The sequence below is a fragment of the Balaenoptera ricei genome, chromosome 12 (genome assembly GCF_028023285.1).
Source record: "Balaenoptera ricei isolate mBalRic1 chromosome 12, mBalRic1.hap2, whole genome shotgun sequence".
Lineage (NCBI taxonomy): Eukaryota > Metazoa > Chordata > Mammalia > Artiodactyla > Balaenopteridae > Balaenoptera > Balaenoptera ricei.
Window position 1 is genome coordinate 45,237,081 of NC_082650.1, and position 6,700 is coordinate 45,243,780.

At 38.1% G+C, this 6,700-nt stretch overlaps 1 non-coding gene across 1 annotated transcript; it reads left to right on the plus strand.

Moving 5' to 3' along the window:
* Positions 1 to 5,211: 5,211 nt before the first annotated feature.
* Positions 5,212 to 5,284, plus strand: TRNAA-CGC (transfer RNA alanine (anticodon CGC)). Its single transcript has one exon. It is a non-coding gene; the product is annotated as a tRNA-Ala (tRNA).
* The last annotated feature ends 1,416 nt before the right edge of the window (positions 5,285 to 6,700 follow it).

Consider the following 6,700-nt stretch of genomic DNA (forward strand, 5'->3'; position numbering starts at 1 on the left):
GAAGTAAACTGGCTATATGAGTGGGAAAAATGACTATGTTCTTTGTGTGAAAGTTTAAGGCAATAACTGGAGGGAAAAACCCTAAGTACTTAATACTAAAATTTATACTATTAGTTTAAGACTCTCAGAGAGACAGGAGGTCTAAGATTAATTACAACTTTATATTAAAACTATTGTGGCAGGAATTGTTAGTTGCCTACCCAATATCCACTTGCCCTTTTCTTAATTCATTAAAAGAAATGTTATATCAATGGGTGTCTATCTACCCAGCTAAAAAAAACACTTCTCAGCCTCCCTTTAGATATAGGTGTTAATGAGCTATAAGCAGGAATCTTTACCAAGGGGACTTACTCAGTGACAAGTGCCTTTTTTGTGCCTCTTTATCTTTACTTTTACCTGGTGTGTAGACATGATAGATGGAGAACAGTGGCTATCTTGTGACCACAAGGTGACCTTCAGAATTGGGGCCATGGGCCTGGCAGGCTGATAGAAGAGCCTAGGGTATCAGTTATACCTTGGAGCTTCCATACTAGCTTTAGTCTGCAGTACATCAGAAAAATTATCCCATTTATACATATGTGTGTATAGTTTGTGTATTTCATGTATGTATATACACACACATATATCATAATCAATCTGGTTGATTCCCTCAGTGTTTCTTCTCCAACTTTCAGCAGTCTCAGTCACATTACACTGTTCTACCTTTTCTTTTTTTCTGTGCGCTTATCACTTTTTCACTGCTCTACAGTTTCTTTTGTATTATGCTTATTGTCTGTCTCTCTTTGATAAAATATCAGCTCTACTAAGGCAGGGATCACTGTCTGTTTTGCCCACTGAAGTATCCAGAGTGCTGAGAACAAGGTCTGGCACATGGTAGGTGCTTAGGAAATATTTGCTGGATGAATGGATGTGCTGCTAAGTACAAATAATGTCAATGAAATACTTGGCAACATCGAAGAATAAATTGTGAATAATAGAGAACATAATCTTCCATGCATATATGGGATATTTGTCCCTGGATTTTGTGTGTAATGTTGGTTATTAAAACTTGAGAAAGCATAAGGAGATTGGGGAAGGATTACAAAAGGACAGCTAGAGAGGGCTGGATATGAAGGTGGACTTTAAAAGATTAAGATTGCTTAGTTTGGTCAGCCAAGCTGAAAGGAAAGTTAACCAAAGTTCAAAAATTCTGTATGGAAGTTTCTTCCACTGTGAAGTACCTTGTTCATCCCTACCCTGCCCTCTCCCTCCACCTCCACCAGTCAGAGTTAGAGGCCCCTCCTCTGTCCTTCTCCTCTCTACTTTCATGAGATCTCCTTTCTTATAGAACTTCTGAATGCTTCACTTTCTAAGGCGTACCCTGCGAAGCTGGTGTATTAATAGGTGTTATGCAAAGAAAAATCATGTAAATAACTTTACATAAAGTCTAAGTAAATAATTTTGGATTCTTAGTAAGTAATTTAAAAGAGTTGAGGCTACTTGGAGTATATAGATGACTTTTTGGAAGTTAATATCTACAGAATAATCCCACCTCCCATGAACCTATTTTGGGGTCATTCTCAGAAAAGTGTACTAAAATGGAGAAACTATCAACCTAATTGAGTTTATCAATTTATGTTTTTAATTAATGAGTTAAACTACAAAAGGGAAAATAAAAAATTTCCCTATAGAATGTTGGTTTTTAATACCATAACCATTACTAACCCACTTATTTGTAATCTTTCTCCTTTGGCTTACTTTTCATATTTGTGTAAGGAGAAAATTTGAAAAATCACATTGCCCTGTGCCCATTTGTTTAATGCCAGTATGGCAAGACATTTATCTGTAAAATTATTTCACCATATCTTGAAGTTTGTTTTTATAAATGCCCTGATTTTGTATTTTTATAGGCAGTATTCTAAAGGAAGATATTGTGGCATTAATTAACCTTTTTTTGAGAAAGTATAACATGGTTGGGTTTGTATATATGTGCAAAGATTATTTATATAGAAATGGACTTAGGGAATAATGAATTCATACTCGGAGCATTGTGGTATGTTTATCACAACAAATATGCTATTATTAAAGATGGGGACTTTTTGGATCCTCATTGGCTACAACCAAGGAATGATTCTGGTTTCTAGGGGTGATTCTGGTTTCGACAGGTGGTTCTTTGCCAGTATTCTTCATGATGGCCTTCACGCAAGGAAGTTGGGCCCTACCTATAAGCCAGTACTCTGAAAAATCATTATTAGAAAAATGAATGGCCCTTTTGCCAGCTAAGGAAACTAATACTTTTTATCCTTTATTCCCCTCTGGTCACGATGGATAAACACATTAATTCACTGTGTACAAAGGGCATGCAGCTCAATTATTTACTAGAGGCATAAATTAAATGCTGAGCATAGTTCAGGAGGCAGAGCATCTTTCTTTCTTGAAGAAGTAAAAGGAGAGAGAAAAGCTTTAGATGCTTCTAATCTTGCCTGTTCATATTATAGTGAACAAATCAGGTTTAATCCATTTCACTGTTGGGCTTTAAATTTTCATGTTTTCTCTCTGTTTTTCAGTAGAAGCTGGCGTGCAGACCAGCCATGGTGCTTGTTTGTTTTTATCAGAACAAATGTCTCCATTCCCACCAAAGGGCTTGTGTATTCTTTACCCTTTCTCTTCCAAATGACCTGTCAAAACTCAGAAATGTCATGTTAATGTTTTATGGACAGACTATCCCAGCTGCTTCAGGAAATGGCAGCATCCCTTCAATAATTTACATGGTGTTTCTGCTCTACTTCTTCTTGTGTCTGTGAAGTTTCAGCAGTGAAAAAGCAGACAGCAATAGGGCTTCTAGGTAGCGTATCTATCTCTAGAGCTTTGTCCACTTCGAGTCCAACTTTTTCCTTCTTAAATAAAAAAGTCAAACAATTTCCATTTTCCAGGCTAGTAGGAACCATCAGTCCATTCTCACACAGGGGCTGTGTTTCAAGTTCATTTTGTGGTTCAAGTTTCACACTTGTTTTTACCTGTTGGATTTATTAACTGTACTTTGTAATTAGCAACTTATTTTACATTAACTTGTTCATTAAGGGTTCCATCCATAAATATCTTGGTTCCTTACCTTGAAGAAAATGTCCTGGCTAAGAAGAGAGTGCATGCTTCTTTTGTGCCAATTTGATTTATTCATCTAAACTCTGGCACATTAGACTCAAGTATTTTTCAAATGTAAAAAATATTATCATGACCAAAATTTGCCTTTGGTTTACATATGGTGTGGTGGAAAGGACAAAGGCTTTGCAGCCAGGAGGCCTCGAATCAAGTTCTAGTTTTGCCCCTAACCTAACCTTTTTGGAATCATAGTCAAGGATCTCTGTTTCTTCATCTGTGAGGTGGGAATTCTAATACTTGCCTGACATCTCACAGGACCTGTGTGAGGACAAAATGAGATGCTGTATTTATAATGTTTCATAAATAGAGGATCTTTAATCAGATCCTTTCACTCTGTGAGTCTGGAGCTCTCCCACATATTGCCCTTTGTATCAACCTTTCCAGGCCTTGGTGCTCTGAGTCAACACAAGTCCAAGTGGGCAGGGCTTATTAGAAGCAACATAACCTCCTGGCTTCTGGAAGTGCGAAAACGCCTCCCAAACAAGAAAGCTGTAGCATGGCGAGTGCAGTTTGGTGCAGTCTTGTGTCAGAGAGTGTGAAATGTGTTAGATAAGAGAAAACCATTTCTGCTAACTTCCTTCCAATAAAAGGATGCCCTACACCAAGGCCTGGTCATCTTTTTCTAAACTCTCATTCTGAGGCATTAAAAGGCATATACTTTTCTGAAGAACCTTAAACTTACAGGTCTTTGGTAGATATTTTTAAAATAAAAGAGCATGCGCTTTTGTTTAGGGATTAATTTCCAGGGCAGGTTAGCTTCTATGCATAATCTAAAGTCTTGGTTTATAAAACAAAAATCTAGCATCCACCAAGAGGTACATACTTTCCACCTTGAAAATGTGTATTTGGAATTTTACTTTACATGTAGATTATTTTTATACATAGCACTAAGTATCTATCCTGGCAACTGTATGTAAATTTGAATGCATTATCTTATGTTCTGGTATGTTTAATTGCCCTGCATCTAAATGTTTTGTACATAGTTTCAGAGATTTCCCAACTTTATTTCTTATATTATAATATCTCCCTTACCAAAATGGGTTATTGCCTTGAGGTGGGGATAGTAAGTAGAGAGGCTTAACTTACATACACAGCGTTTATAGTCTGCCTTATAGTTACTTCTGAGCTTATCTTTTCTTTCTTTTTTTTTTTTTGGCTGTGCGTGCACCATGTGGGATCTTAGTTCCCTGAACAGAGATCGAACCCCGCACTGCATTGTAAGTGCGGAGTCTTAGCCACTGGACCGCCAGGGAAGTCCCTTCTGAGCTTATCTTATCTTTTCTTTGGTGCAGGGTATTCAATCATGTTTTCATAAGTCACATAATTACTTGAATATATTAGTTGCTGAATAGATACTTGTAGAAGGAATTACTGTACTTTGTACTGTCTTGACAGAATGATTTCCTAAATGATTTTCATAATCTTTTCCTTTCAGCACTTTACTATGGCAGACTTAAACCATCTAAACTCTTGGGCCTGTTCAGTGTGAATTCATGAGGCAGGTGATTTCATGTCTCCAGGTATCAGTTTCCTCACCTGTAGAGTGAAGATGCTGACATGGGCAATTCCCAAGTTACCAGAAGCTGATTCCATTGTTTTTCTTATCACTCAACTCAATGCCAGCTCCCTGATTTAGATGCTGTTACTCCTACCTGGAATTTCTCGTGTGCATTAGTGCACACACGTAACCATATGGAATTAATGACTTTATCATTCTATCTGTGTCATATTTCCTTAGAACTTCCTTGCACATTTGAAGTAGAAATTAGGTGGAAGCAGGAGTGTGTAAGTGAGTGTATGTGTACAGAAATTGGAAAATGTTTGCAAAAATAGGTATTTGTTGTCTGTAGGTGGACTGAGTTTTCTTAACTAATTGAAGAAAAGGAAATCAGTTTGTTGAACCAGCAAAGGATGATTTGCAGCTCTTGAGAATTCTCCAACTATCTGCAAATTAGGACACAGACATGGGAGATCCCCAACATCTTGGAGAAGATAGTTGCAGAGAATAGGGAAACTGTGTACAATTTGGCAGGGGGGAGGGTATCCTTCTTAAAAATATGTGATGCAGGGACTTCCCTGGTGGTCCAGTGGCTAAGACTCTGTGCTCGCAATGCAAGAGGCCTGGGTTCGATCCCTAGTCAGGGAACTAGATCCCACATGCCACAACTAAAGATTCTGCATGCCACAACTAAAAGATCCCACGTGCTGCAACTAAGACCCTGCACAGCCAATAAATAAATAAATGAATAAATAAATAAATAAATAAATATTAAAAAAGAAAAGGAGAGGTCACAGGGGAGCATGTTGCTGTAGAGCTCTAGTACCTGTAAGTCCCTCCAGAGCACTCTGGACCTCTTCCTTAAAAAAAAAAAAAAAAAAAAAAATGTGATGCAAATAACATTATTTATTCCAAGGAAATTACATTTACCAGTTAACCTAAATATGTTGCTAAGTGATGCAAGTGCCATAACTTAAGTTTAACACTTTTATAATGGAATATATGCTTATAAATACAGTTTATTATTTCTCACTCGTTGTTGTTTTTCACTCAAATAGCCCATGGTGGTGTCTTACTGCAGCACCCTCCTGCTCACCATTACGGTGGCGAGGAAGGCATCCCTGGCGGTCATCATAAGGATGTTTATCCTGCATTGTGTGGGTGCGAAGGCTCTTGTGTTGCAGAGTTCCCACTGTTAACTCTCAATTTTGATCTTGGCTTAAAGAAGGACCACCCCCCATCCGCTACTTGCAGAAAAAAATAAACCACTTTCCATTGCTGCATGTCACCAGTCAGCGGATGTTACCACTGTCTTTAACTGAGCATGATCCATAAAAATTATTTAATGTACCAACTAACATTGTAAAATAACCTATTATTTGATTTTTTGTATTATGATTTATTAAAGAAACAATCAAACAAGAGACTTTGCCTTTCCAGAGGGAAGTAAAGTGCATACAGCTACCAATTTAGGTATCTGTTGAAATAATGAAATAATAATGAAAAAAGTTAAACCTAGATGAAGAATATTACTGGTCACAGTTACAGAAAGTGAGGCATAAATATTAGGTATTAAGGACTTGAATGCTAAAACACGTAGTTGTGACATCTCCCTCTTGAAGGAAGCTGGGCACTAAGAAATGTGCTATGCTTTTGGCAGAAAGTTGCTGGCTCAGTTACTGAGTGGTTTGGTCCCAGCTGTGGGCTGATTGATGGCACTGCATCGGCGAGCGCTCTTAAGGGAGCTGTTTACCTCCATCTTCCATCTGGAGCTGCTGGGATATAGTTCACTGTGATGATGGCTACTGAATGAGCTACACTGGCAGGACCTCGGCAACAAGGAAGGATGGTGGCTGGGGAGCGGGCGCAGAATCAAAGGATGTCAGGGTAATGAATGGGGCTAAGCACAGAACAGCCAACGCTTCTCAAACATGACGGGGTGGCAATTCAAAAAGAAGGATGGTGCACAGCTTTTAAAACTACAAATCGGGGAAATACCACGTTCCTTTGTTCTGTCACTTAGAGACGTTACTTTCTAGAGATTTATTTCAAATCAAGGAAACA